Source organism: Schistocerca cancellata, chromosome 1, assembly GCF_023864275.1.
Source record: "Schistocerca cancellata isolate TAMUIC-IGC-003103 chromosome 1, iqSchCanc2.1, whole genome shotgun sequence".
Taxonomy (NCBI): domain Eukaryota; kingdom Metazoa; phylum Arthropoda; class Insecta; order Orthoptera; family Acrididae; genus Schistocerca; species Schistocerca cancellata.
The window spans coordinates 290,533,343-290,552,453 of record NC_064626.1 but is presented as its reverse complement, the minus strand read 5'-3'; the positions used below and the strand labels follow the sequence as shown (position 1 = coordinate 290,552,453).

Here is a 19,111-nt window from a genome sequence, read left to right as displayed (position 1 = left end):
CATGATTAACGCATTAAATTTGAACTTCCTTTTAACAGTGCTATGAAATTGTTTATCACAGCGTTTGCCTTTTTGCTTTGTGGTAATTTACTCATTTAAAAATTTGGATATGAAAGATTGCCTGAGCTGAATACGACAGTGTGCCCGAAAGTAATGTCTCCGAATTTTTCACGTGAGAGCTCTTAAAGTTTGCCGCGCGGAGTGGCCGCGTGGTTTGAGGCGCCATGTCACGGATTGCGCGACCCCTCTCGCCGGAGGTTAGAGTCCTCCCTCGGGCGTGGGTGTGTCTGTGTTGTTCGTAGCATAAGTTAGTTTAAGTAGTGTGTAAGTCTAGTGACTGATGACCTCAGCAGTTTGGTCCCTTAGGAATTCACACTCATTTCGACACATTTTTTCTTAGGGCTTTTTCAATAAAACAAACTTTATTAATATTCTCCATCTTTGCTCCTCGTGCTTACATATACCGGCGTCCAAAGTTAAAGCGACAAACCACTGTTTTCCCGTCCTGTGTTTAATTCACGATATAATCATACAAACTGTCAACAGATGTTCGTACGATCGTGTTCCGCACAAAAGATGGCATTTCGGTCAACGGAATACCATGCCAACGATGACGTCAGGGCATCTATCAAACGGAGTAGTGTTTGTCGGATAGTCCCACAATCACAGATGTTGCAATATGGCACAGAGAAGACACCTACAAGACTCTCTAAACTGTATCACGGAGACCAGGGAAGGGCAGACCACGTGTGATGAAAGAAAGAAAAAAAGAACAGTTATTTGCCTCTAAAGGCACGACGGTACCGCCTTAGTGCTGCGTAGCAACTGGCATCTGACTATCACTGGACGTGTTGTATAGAGGCAAACAGTGTACAGAAGGCTTAGACAGTGACCTTTATTGCCGGAGACCTGCTGTATGTGTGCCTCAGACGCATCTTCACAGAGGGAATATCTAGAATGGAGTCATCAACATGCCACTTGGACAGTCGAACATATTTTCACAGATGTGTTCCGATTTGGTCTGGAGAGTGATTCTCGACGGATTCGCAACTGAAAGGAACGTGGAACACGATTTCGAGACCCAGAACATTGTGGAAAGAGACCGATATCGAGGAAGGTCGTAATGTCTGGGCAGGAATTATGTTGACCACTATTCATGAAATTGTACGGGTGAATCTGAAAGGTTTAACTGCTGTCAGTTACCGTGACGAAGTCTTGGGACCTGACGTACTGGTGTTCCGAGGTATTGCGCGCCCAGACTTCGTACTGATGGACGATAATGCTAGACATCATAGAGCACGAGTGGTTGATGTTTTCTGGGGAACGGAAGATACTGCTCGCTCTCCCGATTTGAACCCCATTGAGAATGTCGGGGATGGAGGTTGGGAGACGGGTCGCATCAAGTCAGCATCCACCCACCACTCTCAAAGACTTGCGAGCGGCTCCGCAGAAAGAATGGGCGTTATTGTCTCAAGACATTCATGACGTTATTCACAGCATGGTCCGTCGTGGTCAGGCCTCTATTGCTGCCAGAGGTGGTCACACCCTGTGGAGAGCACATTAACCAGTTGTCGGAATGTGTGTGCAAATCTGTTAAGTCGGAAAAAATGAAGAACATGTTGTTCTACTGTTCTGAATGTTGCAGTTGTTTACATTCTTCACAGTGATTCTACTTTGTTATCACCTGTTTACACTATTTTGTGGCAAAATAAGCGCAACCTTGCGAAATTTCCGTTTGTGGCTTTAATTTCAGAGATAAGTGTGTTTATTTCTCAAGTTACACTAGTGACGAATACATTTCTCCAAACGAGACACCAGTTTCTTGGTACTGTTGCTGTAGAATCTTTCAATTTCTCGACGGAACTGCAGCCTTAGCTTTGCTTGCACCTCTCCATCACTAACAAAGAGAAGTTCTCGAAGGTGTTCTTTAAGTTTTGGAAACTGATGAAAATCGGACGGGGCCAAGACCGGACTGAATGGAGGATGATCGCTGACAGCGAACCCAAGCCATCGAATTGTTGCAGATGTCGCAACGCTTGTGTGTGGTCTCGCATTGTCTGCTGAAGAGAGGGTGCTCCATGTGTGCGCGAACTGTTCCAATTCGTGCTTTCAGTTTTCTGAGTTATCACGTACCAACATAGCCGCCTTACGCACCACCATGTTACACGCTACAATTCTAAGCCCTCTAGTGGTACAGGGTTGCAACTTGCATCAGCGAATTGTGAAAGTCGACCGGTTAACACAGATGGCATGTACATAAACATCTACATTGATTCTCTGCAAATCACAATCAGTGCCTGGCAGAGGGTTTATCGAACCACATTTAAAATTCTCTATTATTCCAATCTCGTATAGCGCGTGGAAAGAACAGACACCTATCTTTCCGTAAGAGCTCTGATTTCCCTTATTTTATCGTGGTGATCGTTTCTCCCTATGTAAGTCAGTGTCAACAAAATATTTTCACATTCGGAGGAGAAAATTGGTGATTGGAATTTGGTAAGAAATTCCGACTCAACGAAAAACGCTCGTTTTAATGATGTCCAGTCAAAATCCTGTATCATTTCAGTGGCAGTCTCTCCCCTATTCGCGATAATACAAAACGTGCTGCCCTTCTTTGAACTTTTTCGATGTACTACGTCAGTCCTATCTGCTAAGGACCCCACACCGCGCAGCAGTATTCTAAAATAGGATGGACTAGCGTAGTGTAGACAGTCTCGTTAGTTGATCTGTTCTGCCAATAAAACACAGTCTTTGGTTAGCCTTCCTCACAACATTTTCTGTGTGTTCCTTTCAATTTAAGTCGTTCGTAATTGCAATTCCTAGGTATTTAGTTGAATTTTACGGCCTTTATATTTGATTGATTTATCGTGTAATTAACGGATTCCTTTCAGCACTCATGTGGATGACCTCACACTTCTCGTTATTTAGCGTCAAATTCCAATTTTAGCACGATTCAGATATCTTTTCCAAATCGTGTTTAAATTTGTTCTGATCTTGTGATAACTTTGTTAGTCGATAAACGACAGTGTTACCTACAAACAACCGAAGACGGCTGCTCAGATTGTTTCCAAAATCGTTTACATAGATAAGGAACAGCAAAGGGCCTATTAGACTATCTTGGGGAACGCCAGAAATCAGTTCTGTTTTACTCGACGACTTTCCGTCAATTACTACGAACTGTGACCCCTCCGACAGGAAATCACAAGTCCAGTCACATAACTGAGACGATATTCCATAAGCACGCAATTTCACTAGAAGCCGCTCGTGTGGTAGTGTCAAAAGCGTTCCGGAAATCCAGAAATGTAAAACCGGAACCGATACTGCGATCAGAAAAAAATCAGATGCTTTATTTTTCAGCACGCCCTCGTGTTTTTGAAATCTAAAATACTTTTCTTAAATGTTGATGGTGATTGTTATAACGCCTCCGGTCATTAAAACTAACGTCCAGGAGAGCGGTGTGCTGACTACAAGCCCCTCCTTATCTACATTTACATCGGTACTGCACAAGCCACCGTACGGTCCATGGCGGAGGGCACCCTCTTCCGTTCTCAAATAGTGCGAGGGAAAAACGAGTATCTATATTCCTCTGTAAGATCCCAAATTTCTCGTATGTTATCTTCGTGGTCCTTACGCCTAGTGGATGTTGGCGACAGTAGAATCATTCGGAAATCAGCTTCAAATGCCGGTTCTGTAAATTTTCTCAACAGTGTTTCTCGAAACGATCGTCACCTTCCCTCCGATGATTCCCATTTCAGTTCCCGAAGCATCTCCATAACGCTTAAGTGTTGTTCGAACCTACGAGTAACGGATCTAGCAGGCCGCCTCAGAAAATCTTCGGTGTATTCCTTCAACCCGACCTGATACGGTTCCCAAACACGTGAGCAGTATCCAAGAATAGGTCGCACCAGCGTCCTATATGCGGACTTCTTTACAGATGAACCACACTCTCCTGAACGTCTCCCAATAAACCGAAGTCGACAATTCTCCTCCCTTACCTTAGTCCTCACATGGTTCAAATGGCTCTGAGCACTATGGGACTTAACATCTATGGTCATCAGTCCCCTAGAACTTAGAACTACTTAAACCTAACTAACCTAAGGACATCACACAACACCCAGTCATCACGAGGCAGAGAAAATCCCTGACCCCGCCGGGAATCGAACCCGGGAGCCCGGACCCGGGAAGCGAGTTAGTTCTCACATGCTCGATCCATCCGGTGGCGCCTATCGGCTGAGGATGACATTGCGGTAGGTCGGTACCGTTGGGCCTTCGGGACCTGTGCGGAAGGATTTTGATATTTACTTCGTTCTAATCTTTGTATTAAAAGCTCCTTGTAATTGTCGTTCGAAACAGGAAGCACATGCCTCTGAATCTGACTCTTTGATTCTCTTTTAAATGTATATTTCCTTAAATGTTTCAGGAGATAAAGTATCATTCAAAACATGTTTTTTTTCTAAATCAGTATGTGCCTCTGCAACAAGTTGTTACATGTTTGCTAGATTTGAGAAACCATATTTGTCAAAATTTTAAAGTAACGAAAGTATGAAACGTTTGTTCATTGTATGCCCAGCACCTTAGCGCTATCAGATCCAAAATCCCCACCACATCAGAAATATTATCTTTTCATCATATGTGTAAACAAAGTAGCTGAAAAACTGTACGTAACAAATGAGTACGAGAAAACATTTTCCCATTTAAAAGGTATAGTAATTTTTTAACTGTTTCAATCGATCTGTCGTCTGTCGACATTGTCTTTCAACGCGTATGGTACTGGTGAGAACCTTGACGTTGTTTGTTTTGTGAGTGTAAGACACAATGCTCTTCAGACTGACACTGTAACTATATTACCTTTCTCTTCAAAGACTTTAGTTCGGACGTTGCTCACTAATGTACCTCTTAATTGAGAATAGTTTGTCACGTTGGATGTTTATGTATTATTTTAGTGCAGTTAACGGCCACTTCCCCCCCCCCCCCCCCCCCCACCGGAAGCTGAGTGGTCAGCGCGACAGAATGTCAATCCTAAGGGCCCGTGTTCGATTTCCGGCTGCGACAGAGATTTTCTCCGCTCAGGGACTGGGTGTTGTATTGTCCTAATTATCATCATTTCTTCCCCATCGACGCGCAACTCGCCGAAGTGGCGTCAAAGACTTGCACCAGGCGAACGGTCTACCCGACGGGAGGCCCTAGTCACTCGAAATTTAAATTTTTTTATGCAGTTAACCTTCAAATACGATCGACGCTTGATCTGGAGGAACACTGTGTGCTCCTACCTGACGATCAGCCATCCAGATGTCGTGTAAAACAGGCCGGGGTGGCCGAGTGGTTCTAGGCGCTTCAGTCTGGAACCGCGCGACCGCTACGGTCGCAGGTTCGAATCCTGCCTCGAGCATGGATGTGTGTGATGTCCTTAGGTTAGTTAGGTTTAAGTAGTTCTAAGTTATAGGGGACTGATGACCTCAGAAGTTAAGTCCCATAGTGCTCAGAGCTATTTTGTCGTGTAAAAATAGTCAGTGATATGACTCCCACAGCTTACGAATGTTGATGAAAACCACCACCTACTGCGGAGTGCCTTCGAAGGATTCCTTCCACCTGTATTAGGGAGTTGTACTTCAATACGCATCAGTTATAAGCGAAATGTAGCACTCCTTCTTGAGCAGTGCATACTATTTTTCCGAACCTGATATTCTTGCACGCAATTGTGCCTTTTCATCATTCAGTGGATTTTGTGCTTTTCAGAGGTCGGTACCATAGCGCTAAGTCAGTTTTCGCTGGTAGGGCGATGAAAGAGGTTCTCTTCGTAGCCTTAAGAGATATCAAGTAGGAAAATTATGCAGTGGAGTCTTAGTACTGTTTCAGTTTTTATTGTCCTGCAGCAAAATATAGACAGAAAACAGCAAAATATCTGCTCTACTACCAAGGCACTGTGAAATTAAAGGTACAGTTGTGCTCGCAAGTAAAAGATATCTGTCCTGTATACTAGAAGAAAATGCGTGCACCTAAAAATGTTCATTATAAAATTCACGAGGAAATAAGACTTCTGATAATCAACATAGACTTTCGCAAAAGCTTCGTTTGTTCTGCGTAGTCTGGTTGGGCTAATCCAACAGTAAAGTGATAAGGTTGACGAATTAGCTTTCTGAGGGATCAGTGTAATGAAAGGTTGTAAGACAGAAAGTCAGAGAGATTTAACCTGTGCATAAACGTTTGACAGCTGCAAGTGAGTATGTATAGGTATTGTTTACAAGAATTTAAGCAGGGAATCCCACACGTTTGTGAGATTTCTCAACGTACTATTCATAAAGCTAGTATAAGAACTGCTTGAAAAATATTTAGCATTAATGATATACATTCTTTAATGAAATGCGGCAACCATTAATTTTTTATGTAACTATGTGTATGTCAAAACGCGTTTCAGGCTTTGACATTTTAAGTTGGTGTAATAAATTCATATCTTCATTAGTACAACATTTTTGTTGGCTGCATTTTCAACGCTGCAGCCTTTAATTCTGTAACTTGTAGCTTCTTTCATTGCATTACTATGCTTAGTGTCCACACTTTAAGCGTCATCAATGCACTGATTTAGCTCAGCAGTAGCCATGTAGGCGGCTTAAAAGTCCGAAGAGTGTGTGTGTGTGTGTGTGTGTGTGTGTGTGTGTGTGTGTGTGTGTGTGTGTAAACCGTCACTTGAACCTGGATGTAGGATGCAGCACTCAAACAGAGATAAAGAGGCTTAAACAGGATAGACTAGGCTAAGAACGGGGACGAATACGCAATTCTGTTCTGCAGAGACCTGTTAGTAGAACAACTAAAAAAAGAAAGAGCGAAGAATGAGGTGAACATTACGGTCCGCACCAACACACCTGCCAATTTGATATCCTTTGTCAACCCTACAACTGTGGTAAATTCTCCCGGAAAACATATTTATGTTAATGGGATTGGACTTAGGATTAGCCGGCAGCTCTGTTGTGATGCTTTTATTGCTGTGCAGACCTACCAGCTTTTTTTTTAAAGTTATGTTCATACCTTATTTAAATTGTTTACGGATACGTAAATTTCTAAAAAAACAGATTCACTTTACTGTAAGAAAATAAATTTTATGTACTTCAGTTGCAAGAATTTTAACATGACTGTCCTTGTAATAGATGGTTACAAGGATCTCTGCTTAATGTGAAATAAAAATTAAAACCCCTGCAGCCGTCCCTTTTGTATTGACACTTGCTCAACGTAATTTGGGAGGAATCCAATCTTGTGTGTAGTCATAACAAGAAGTAATATTACATAAACTGTGTCCTCTGATCTCTGGTTTACACGACACTATTCCGTGTCGTCAGCTGATGAACGAAGGGATAGTGGGCTATAAGCCAGAGATCTACGGATACCGTTTATTTAATACTGGCTCATGTTATGACCTCACATGAGCCAGTTTACGACGGTCAAGGGTCCTAAAGATTGCGTAATTGCCCACCGAACCTGGTTGCGTAAATGAAGTGCAAAAGATACAGTAGCAGGTATTTTAACTTTTATTTCACTTTTCAGAGATAAACATCCAGACTGACTGATCGTGTTAAAATTACATCATTTCCCATCAGATTTATTTATATTTCTTGTTGTTTATTGCGAACTGTTTTCAAATATTCGTTCCTAGCTATCCGAGAAAAAAAATTGTATCCGATTTCTGATTCCTGTTGACTTCACCTGTTCCTATCTCTACATCTTTAATGCAGAAACAATAACTTATTACACCGACACACCAATGCCAAGATGCTTCTGACTCACCCCTCCGAAGCACTAAATGGCACAACGATTTTCATTGTTGGATAAAACTGATACGCCATCTGCCACAGTCTGAGCAACGGGCCGGGACCTGTTCTACATCTATACTCTGCAAATACTGTGAAGTGCACGGCAGAGGTTATTTCTCATTGTACCGGCTATTAGTGCTTCTTCCAGTTCGTTACACATGGAGCACGGGAATAACAATTTTGTAAACGCCTCTGTGGATGCTTCAATTAGTCTAATCTTGTCCTTTTTATCACTAAAGCAGCGATACACAGAGGGGTTGTTGCGTATTCTTAGATTCAACACCTAAGGCTGTTTCTTGAAATTTTGTGAGCTGGCTTTCTCGGACAATGTGGAGCTGTCTACAAGCCTTTCCGTGACACTCTCCTTAATAACACAGGGAGGAACAGGGTTGGTTGTTGAAGTAGAAATCTTTATTTCTGTTGCAAATCGATTTCAATCATTGCGTGGCCATCGTAAGTGCTAGTATTAAAACCCTGTGGACTTATAAATACAAGCAGTAAAACTGCAATATCTGCATGTGTCAGTGAACAGTACTTGTCAGACCGAACGTACAACTCACAAGAGCTGAATTTGTACCTTAGGTGGTCGTTGTGCAAGTAATCCTGATGGAGTCCCCATTAAAGAAAACCTCTCCTAGGAGTATCCGTTCAATATCCCCGGTAGTGCTATTAGACACACATGAGCAATGTCATAGGGTGCATCGCACAAGTATTCTGTAATCAACCTTCTCTTAAGAGTGGTTGAATTTCATCAGTATTCTGTCACTGAAACGCAGTTCTGCAACCTGTTTTACCTACGACTGAGTCTATGTGATAGTTCCATTTCACATTCGTACATACTGTTATATTTGTATGAGTTGACTGAGTATAGTTACGACTGATTGATGTTGTAGCCATAGGCTACTACATTATTTCGGCTTACGAAGTTCACATAGTGTGGAGTTAATATTAATATTCTCTGCCGGGTGATTAATACACGACATGACTGGATTAGATTAGATTAGTACTTGTTCCATAGATCATGAATACGACACTTCGTAATGATGTGGAACGTGTCCCCTGCTCAATACACTGGGGCATACCTGAAGTTACTTCTACATCTGTGGATGAGTCTCCATCTATGATAAAATGCAGCAGTTTCCCTGCCAAGAAGTCCTCAATCCAGTCACACGTACTTTTTGGAAGTTTATAAATCCTGCATCTAACTGAAGGTCTTAATCAATGGCTTTCAGCAGGATATCGTAAGAGAGAAGTGCGAGTTTAGTTTCAGCCCCCCCCCCCCCCCCCCCTTCGCCGTTCATATCTTTTGATTCAGGGAAGTGACAACAAAGGTGTTGCGACGGACGTTATTTTCTCCCTTTCTCGTTAACCACCAGAGTACGCCATCTCGCACGCCGAGAATTCTGATATAATCTGTGACACGAAGTTTGTTCACAATCTGCATTAGAAATGGTCTGTTCATGGGGGACAGTCAAAGCAACTAGGACGCGTCAGTAGATAATAAGAGGAGAGGAGGGCAAGATAGATTGCAGGAGATGGAAAAAATTGTAATGAATCACCGAATGCTGCAGACGATGTCAACGAAGACGAGACCGAAGGACGGTCAACACGGTACAGTATTTGTGCCTATATCCACAGAACAAGAGAGCAGATAGAGATAAGCCGAGCGCGGTGAGCGCTAAGCTCCTACTAAAAGCCGGTTGACAGCGAGTTGAGCTCTCAGTGGGACGGTCCGTTTCTTGCGAGGCGAGGCAAATCCCGTTGGCGCCGTTCTCCACCGGCGACACCCCCTTATCTCGCGCTTACTGGATACGCCGCGGTGACCGCCTTGATCTCTGTCAGCGATCTGGCAGCCAGCAGTGTGGGCAGAAGAAGGCGGCTCGGATCGAAAGGTAAACAGCGCACGGCGCGCATGTACAAAATGCCGCATGCCGGAGCGACGACTTAGGCAAATATCTATGAGGCAGCGGGAAACTGTTACATGAGTGCTGGTAAGATTAGTCTTGCGATTGTCGAACGTCCACTTGTTTGTTGGCAGCTGTCTAAAGTACTCGAGCCACAGTCTTCGATGAAAGGGATGAATATTATGCAGAAGGGAAACATTTTTGTACAAATAAAATTATTCTTTAAGCTATGACCCACAGTTCCGATTTGTAGTAGGAAAGGCTCTTGTATACCACCAGAAGCTGATACTGCAGCGAGAGCTTTCAAAATACCATCTGGCGGGCGTTACGCGTTATAAACTACGTGTCCACGATTACTTTTGGTTTGTACCACTTTGAGCTGGAAAGCCTGTCAGACGACGACACTACCACGCAAGTAACTGCCTCAGAACAAATCATTTAATACCAGCTTCCGGTGGTGCAACAATGTCTTTGAAAAAAAAATCTGATCCCCATACATTGCTTTTACTTTCAAACCTTGCGTCTTCCATATGTCACTATTTTAGCTCAAGGAGAAGTAGACTATAGATTTTAATGAGTGAGTTTGCGAGTAGCAAGATATGTAACATAAATGAGCGTATCTTTTGACTGCAGTGATTTAGAATAACTTTTTTAAAGCAGTAAGGAACTATAGACCTTAGTATGTGACGCAAATGTCAACTTTATACGTCCACCCGTTTTGTTCTGATGGACAAGCAGCTCATGGTCTAGTGGCTAGCGTTGCTAACTTTGGAGCACAGAGTCTTAGGTTCGATTCCTGGCCAGGTTGGGGATATTCTCTGTCCGGGGACTGGGTGTTTGTGTTGTCCTCCTCATTTCGTCGTCATTCGCGAAAGTGGCTACATTGGACTGTGTAATGATTGGGAATTTTTACGGGCTCAAATGACCGCGCAGTTGAGCGCCCCACAAACCAAACATGATGGTGGTATTAATAATAATAATAATAATAATAATAATAATAATAATAATAATCGGACGGGCAACAAAGTGGTGGTATAAAGGTTGCGCTTCTACAAATTGATGTACAGACCCTAAAACGATTACTACACAAGGATGTGAGATTTACTAATAATGAAACAGTCTGCTTGCCGAAAAATTAATTATATTGTGATAACAATTAATTTGTAGAGATCTTACAATCACAACGTGGCCATCAGGACGCGTGGAAAGTCATTAGCATACTGTAAATAAGAGGTCAGACATATTACCTTATTATTGCTCATGAAACGAACTTTACCCCGTTCGCACCTCGTTGCCGAAAACTCATCCTGACTGGTGTAGAATGTGTCAGCAAATAATGGCATTTGCTACACTGCTCCTTCTCACTGACTATATTTTCTTAATTTTTGACTTTGACTTTGGCTGCATCACGATATGGAGTACAGTATATTCATTTCTGTTCGGTGCAGCTAAAATTATAATGGTGGCTGGGCCACAGCAGTATTCATATGGCTGATTTAGCAAAACTGTCATCCTTTCACTGACCGAAGCTTTAAGTTCGATTACTGAGTGGTCGTTCACATCTACGAAGAAGAGAAGCAAAGACTGTAGCTTGTTTTTTCCGGTATGTTTACAGATTTTTGTTATAGAGATGTATAGCTGATTGGGAAGAAGCTCAATGACACGGAACTGTCATCCAGAACTTTGCACATAAAATTTAAAAAAATAATTCTCACTTATTATTCTAGGAATACACCTGACGTACGCTATATTTCTTTTTTTTGTGAATAGCAAGGGAGGCGGGGATAAGTGATGTTTTTCAGCTCATATACAATCAAAAAACAACGACCATATGACAGAACAATGAGGAGTAACTCCACCACGTGATTCAGCTCAAAGTACTGTAAAAGAGTACATCTGCTGAGATTACTGTTCGATGTACATGTATTCTAACCACGTTTCGTGGTCACTATCCGTGAGTGCCATCAACGACGGTTTTAGGCCTGTGGATGTTCTCTCTCCCGCTTGTAATCTTGACAACACATACAAACATCTGTGTTACGTGTTTTCATTTCAACGCACGTAAGAATGTTCGTCCTTGTGACATTGATCCTCTAGAGGATCTTGCGTTATCACACATTATTGCAGCACTTTGATTCAACGGTGCTTTCAGGCCCTGCATGTTGCAAAACATCTGGACTATGAGCCACCACACGATTCACTCGGTTTGGCACGTTGCCTACACGAGTTGAATTTATTTCGTGCTTTCCAGCCGCCTCACGCCAAGCTGTATGTCTTCATTGAGGTTACAGTACATTGCCCGTTGTTACTGAATTTCACAGGCATTCAGACCAAACCTCTGGAATGGAACGGTAAGAATTCTTACTGAGTCAGCTCAAGGTACATAGGTCGCTTAAAAAGTAGTGGCAACACGGTTATAAATCAAATCAGACATTACCGAAGATGTTCACCGTATTACATGCCCCCAGTATAATGGTCCCATATCTCGATCACCTTCCCCCACAGAGATGGAAGGCGGCGTACACCATCAGCGCATGCATCTCTGTTGATGCCTTGGAAGGACAGCCCTGTGGCACGGAAGAAATCTTCACATATTTTGTGACCCATACCACGAAGAGCATTTTGGAGAGTAGGTCGTAATCACAAGGGACTCATATGGGTGAATAGGGCGGATGTCTCAATATCTTACACACCCATGTAAGCGGGAGCTCCTGCATAGCGTTCGCCGTGTGGCTTCGTGCATGGTCATGAAGGGTGATGGGATGTGGTGACAGAAGGAAACACTGTTGCGTACTTCGAGCACGTGCTCTTCACTCTTGATCCGCGCAAGCTGTTCGTGTTTCATAAACATATTGTTTTGTTAGGGTGCTCGAACTGTCCTTGCGCACTTTCAAACAGTACACACTGCAGCTGACTCAAACACGGCCGTCGCCGCTCACTGCACTGCTTCAGCTGACCTGCTATTAGCTGCATACAACGGGAGTGCTACGTGACGTACATCCGTCATGTTGCGGCGTTGTTGCCACTACTTTTTATCACACATGTATATTCGACTCACATAAAACTAATTCATTACATCTATCTTATCTCGAACTATGTCTGCAATTAAGTGTAAATAATGTTCTGAACACTATGTTTTCCAGAAAAATCTACATCCATACGCTCCAAACCACTGTGAAGTGGTTGGCGGTTATCAGGGCTTCTTCCAGTTCCATTCAAGTGTGGAGCGTGGGAAGAATGGCAGTTTAAATGCCCCTGTCTGCGCTATAATTAATCCAGTCTTATCCTGACGAACCCTGAGGGAGCAGGCAATGCTTGATTCATCATTTAAAGCTGGTTCTTGAAACTTTGTAAGTAGGTTTTGGGGATAATTGTCGTTTATCTTAGTGTTTGCCAGTGCATTTTCTTGAGCATCTCCGTGACTCTCTCTCGCATGCCTTAGTTCTGTGACCATAACTCTCTCTATACGTTCAATATCCCCAGTTCTATTTTGCCCGGGTCCCAAACGCTACGGCATTGTTCTACAATGGTCCGCACTTGTGATTTATAGACAGTCTCCTTTGTAGACTAGTTATATTTCCCTAGTATTCTACCAATGAACCGCAGTCTTCCACATTATTCACCTACGACTACGTGATCGTCGAATTTCATATCCTTACACATTGTTATACTCAGATATTTGTATCAGTTTATCGATCCCAATTGTGACTGATTGATACTGTTGTTATAGGATGGTATGTTTCGTCAGCCGAGCGAGGCGATGATAATGTTTGGTTTGTGGGGCGCTCAACTACGTAATTATCCGCGCCCGTACACATTCCCAATCTTTACTCAGTCCAATCTCGCCACTTTAATGAATGGTGATGAGGGGAACACAAACAGCCCCTGGACGGAGAAAATTCCCAACGCGGCCGGGAATCTAACCCGGGACCCCGTGATCCAGAAACAGCAACGCTAGCCACTAGACAACGAGCTGCGGGTGTCGAGCGAGGTGTTGCAGTGGTTAGCCGACTGAGCTCGAATTTCGGAGGACGACGATTCAAACCCGCGTCCGGCTACCCTGATTTAGGTTTTCCGTGGTTTCCCTGAATCGCTTCAGGAAAATGCAGGGAGGGTTCCATTGAAAGGGCACAGCAAGTTCCTTCCCTAACAGGAGCTTGTGCTCCCTCTCTAATGTTTTCGTTATCGACTGGACATTAAACACTGATCTCCTCCTCCGGTTCCTCCTACCATGTTTTATCGTTCTGTTAAATACATAATTTTAAATTTAATGCAAATTGCTAATCTTTGATATCTTATCAAGAACACACTGGATATTTGTGCAGTTTTTTTTCCTTCAAACAGCACAGTATAGATAACTGCCTCATCTGCGAAAACCCTAGACTACCACTATATTGTCTGCAGGGTCATTAATATGCGAGGGTTACTCGGAAAGCAAGGTCAGATCTGTAGCGAAATGGACACCACAGTGAAAATCCGATGATCTTTGCACAGATGTGTTGGGCAGTGTCTCTAGTATGCCCGTCGATCGCTTTACGTCGATCTTTCCAGTTTTGAACGCACATTCAGCACGGTAGTGGGGTAGTGCACTCCTGCAGCGTTTTCAGTGGGAAGTGTTTGATCAGCCATCACGCAGCCCGAAATTGGCTCCCTCTGATTCTCATCTGTGCTCGCGTGAACAGCTAGCTATGGAAATATATTGGCACAGCCAACGAGCCGCAGACCAGCATAGAAAATTGGGGGGAGGTACAGGCGGCTGCCTTCCATGAGGAGGGTGTTGGAAAGTTACTACAGCGCTACGACAAATTTGTTAATAGGAGCGGCGAATATGTAGAGAAGTTACTGGAAGGTGTAGCTAACTGTTATTTTTTCATATGGTTTCCATTTAGCGACCAATCGGACCTTACTTTCTGAATAAAATTCGTGCAACATGAACAGCAAGGTCCCATCCTAGGTTGTAGCTAAGCCGTGTCTCCGCAGTATTCTTTCTTTCAGCAGTGTTAGTTCCGCAAGGCATGCAGGAGCACTTCTGTGAAGTTTGAAACATAGGAGAAGAGGTACTGGTGGAAGTGAAGCTTTGAGGACGGGTCGTGAATCACGCTTGGTTAGCTCAGTCGATGCAGCTTTTGCCCGCAAAGGCAGAGATCCCAGGTTCGAGTAGTAGTCCAGCACACAGTTTCAACCTGTCAGGAAGTTTCAGATCAGTGTTCACTCCGCTGCAGAGTGAAATTCATTCTGGAATCTGCACGTTGTCTGCTGACAACCAAAACGCAAGCGATGTGTTACCTCCCGGGCTGTTTTCGTAACGGAGGTACACTGTTGGATCTTCTACCATGTGTCCTGCGGGCTAGTGACAATTGCTTTAAACTGAGATGTGCTTTGTTAACTGCTGTTGACAGTCCTTGATTTTAAGTTATGATATAGCCACGGTTGACCAGCGCAGTTTGCTTAGTTCTGAGATTGTGCGCTCAGATTTCAGCCTTCATCCTCGTGTACAACATTTGCAGATCTTGGTGTCGTAGATTGATCTTTATACAAAACATCTCCGTTTTTGTCTGAAAAAAAGTGTTGCAGAGAAACAAGTTGGAGAAAGCAACATAAGGAAAAAAACTTTGTACGACGCTGTCGTATGATCAGCGCAGGAATAGGAGCGTCACTAGTTTCCGACCAATGACTACGTTGTAACTAATTGGCCTTGGATACCGTGGATATTTAATAGTACAAGAATCAGTACAATAAAGTGATGATCATAATGTACAAATATTTCTACCGACTCACTCAGCATTCTACTTCTACATCTACATCCATACTCCGCAAGCCACCTTACGGTGTGTGGCGGAGTCATTCCCCTCTGTTATCTGAAATGGCAAAAGAACGTACTATCACAGGCACTCTAGAGAGAGATTCACATCTATCGTAATGAACCGGGTCCTCCGTAATCGCCGTGACCGCGCTTACTATCGACTACACTTTTTGTCACCCAGATGACCTAAAAGTCGCTCCATTGAGACAAGCGACTTCCCTTTAGAGCTGAACTCTTATCATTACTGTTTCATTGTTAGTCTCCCATAAACAGAATTAGCAACTTACAGACCAATATATCCGTACTTTAAACCTCGATACAGAATGGCATATAACACTGAAAGAGGAACAAGGAAATCGAATTACATCGATAATTATGATATCTAAGAATACAGAAGATTGGTCTGCGGGTATTAGTTGTCAAATCGCTAAGTTACATTGATCTATTCCGTTTGACAAGGTGTGTGCTCATCTGAATCCCTTGAGCGAAGAAATATTTGTTTTGGGTATTTCAATCACCCCGGACAGCTACCGATAAAACTTTCACTACCAATTTATAACCAGCATCAATTTCCTCTGTCGGATGACAAACTCGTCGATCACCATGGTTATCTGTATTTTCTGGGTTTCAGCTCTTTCTGTCACGCTAAGCCAATGATATACGTAATAAGCCGGATAGAACTCTACACTGCACGCTACATGCACAATACACACTTCTTCTGTTACGGAACGACTGCTGCACACTTGCTAGCATTTCAACGGAGAAGTCCGAACAGGCTGCAGTACTATGTTGTTTCATATAATGGGGAGTAGCTGGCATATCCTTGCAAACAGCGCCTTTCAGTTTTACCCACAGAAAAAAGTCTACATGGGTCAAAACCGGGGAACGGGCCCGACAAGGTATAGGTCCTCTGTGCCAATCCAACGACAAGCTATGTTACTACGTGCACTGTGGACTGGGCAGCCATCATGTTGGTACCACAGGTTCTTCATAGCACGCGGAGGAACGTCTTCTAGGACTCGTGGAAGATGGTCTGTTAGGAGATATCGATATACACTCCTGGAAATTGAAATAAGAACACCGTGAATTCATTGTCCCAGGAAGGGGAAACTTTATTGACACATTCCTGGGGTCAGATACATCACATGATCACACTGACAGAACCACAGGCACATAGACACAGGCAACAGAGCATGCACAATGTCGGCACTAGTACAGTGTATATCCACCTTTCGCAGCAATGCAGGCTGCTATTCTCCCATGGAGACGATCGTAGAGATGCTGGATGCAGTCCTGTGGAACGGCTTGCCATGCCATTTCCACCTGGCGCCTCAGTTGGACCAGCGTTCGTGCTGGACGTGCAGACCGCGTGAGACGACGCTTCATCCAGTCCCAAACATGCTCAATGGGGGACAGATCCGGAGATCTTGCTGGCCAGGGTAGTTGACTTACACCTTCTAGCGCACGTTGGGTGGCACGGGATACATGCGGACGTGCATTGTCCTGTTGGAACAGCAAGTTCCCTTGCCGGTCTAGGAATGGTAGAACGATGGGTTCGATGACGGTTTGGATGTACCGTGCAATATTCAGTGTCCCCTCGACGATCACCAGTGGTGTACGGCCAGTGTAGGAGATCGCTCCCCACACCATGATGCCGGGTGTTGGCCCTGTGTGCCTCGGTCGTATGCAGTCCTGATTGTGGCGCTCACCTGCACGGCGCCAAACACGCATACGACCATCATTGGCACCAAGGCAGAAGCGACTCTCATCGCTGAAGACGACACATCTCCATTCGTCCCTCCATTCACGCCTGTCGCGACACCACTGGAGGCGAGCTGCACGATGTTGGGGCGTGAGCGGAAGACGGCCTAACGGTGTGCGGGACCGTAGCCCAGCTTCATGGAGACGGTTGCGAATGGTCCTCGCCGATACCCCAGGAGCAACAGTGTCCCTAATTTGCTGGGAAGTGGCGGTGCGGTCCCCTACGGCACTGCGTAGGATCCTACGGTCTTGGCGTGCATCCGTGCGTCGCTGCGGTCCGGTCCCAGGTCGACGGGCACGTGCACCTTCCGCCGACCACTGGCGACAACATCGATGTACTGTGGAGACCTCACGCCCCACGTGTTGAGCAATTCGGCGGTACGTCCACCCGGCCTCCCGCATGCCCACTATACGCCCTCGCTCAAAGTCCGTCAACTGCACATACGGTTCACGTCCACGCTGTCGCGGCATGCTACCAGTGTTAAAGACTGCGATGGAGCTCCGTATGCCACGGCAAACTGGCTGACACTGACGGCGGCGGTGCACAAATGCTGCGCAGCTAGCGCCATTCGACGGCCAACACCGCGGTTCCTGGTGTGTCCGCTGTGCCGTGCGTGTGATCATTGCTTGTACAGCCCTCTCGCAGTGTCCGGAGCAAGTATGGTGGGTCTGACACACCGGTGTCAATGTGTTCTTTTTTCCATTTCCAGGAGTGTATGTGCGCGTTCAGTGTTCCGTGTATGAAAAACTGGCCTATGAGCTGATGGTTCACTATCCCACACTACACGTTTGCACTCTATGGGCGCTGGCGTTCCATTTGACAAAGCCGACGTGGATTGTCTACAGATCAATAGCGCACGTTTCGGCGGTTTACCTGACCATGATTGGTAAATGTGGCTTCATCACTAAACAGGATACGTGATACATCTGGAGACGCTGTCTCAACGCCCAACTACAGAAGTTTACATGATTCTCACAAGCACGTCCATGCAACTCTTGACGGAGATAGATGTGGATAGGGATGGGATCCATGTCGATGGAGAATGCGTAGGACAGTTGCCTGACTCACGGCACATCCATTGCCATAGCGCGGGAGCTAACGTGCGGATCAGCTGCAAAATCAACAAGAACATTAATTTCCCGCTCTTCTGTCGTCACTTGTTTCCTTCTGTTACGTCGTTTAGGTTACACTATGACTTTCGCGTTATTGGTGATTGCCGAGATGGTTGACGTTTGTTGGGATATCCTGCAGCGTACACCATACAAGTACAAACTGTATTGTCCCTACAGTCTTCATACACCATGAACATGTCAGTTTTTTCTACATTGGTAAATGCCATCGTTCATTCACGACCTGGTGCTTGGACTATCACATATTGACTAGCAAGTTGCAATACATTCGAGGAACACACAAGCATACTGTAAGGAACATCGCATCGTGCCTAGCAACAACGCAGGCTAGATGCCACAAAAAAAGTGTCGATGTGGGAACTTTTCAATATAAGTTATCTGGCAAACGATTGGCACTAGAATTGTGCAACAAACGTCACTGAGATACTAATTTACCCTACTTTCATTTTGTTAATGTAAATAAGCACTGTTCCATTCAAATAGTGTACTTTAAAAAAAATGCACTTCCGAGGCATTATGAAATTCTTTTTATTGGTACAAATAAGAGTCCCTGACTACTAATCCATTCTTCTGAAACCACGCATAAATAGCACTTTCCCTTTCCGGAATATCTGCGGTGCAAGTTTTAGGTGATTCACTCTGTATTCATAAGATACGTGGTCTTATCGATTTCCATTGCATGAAAAAAAAAACCATGTGCACACTGTCCG

General features: G+C 44.3%; 1 protein-coding gene across 1 annotated transcript in view; it reads left to right on the top strand.

The window, feature by feature from the left end:
• The window catches only part of LOC126160382 (organic cation transporter protein-like), a 261,617-nt gene that overhangs the window by 95,260 nt on the left and 147,246 nt on the right, over positions 1 to 19,111 (top strand). The gene's annotated exons all lie outside the window — the stretch shown is intronic.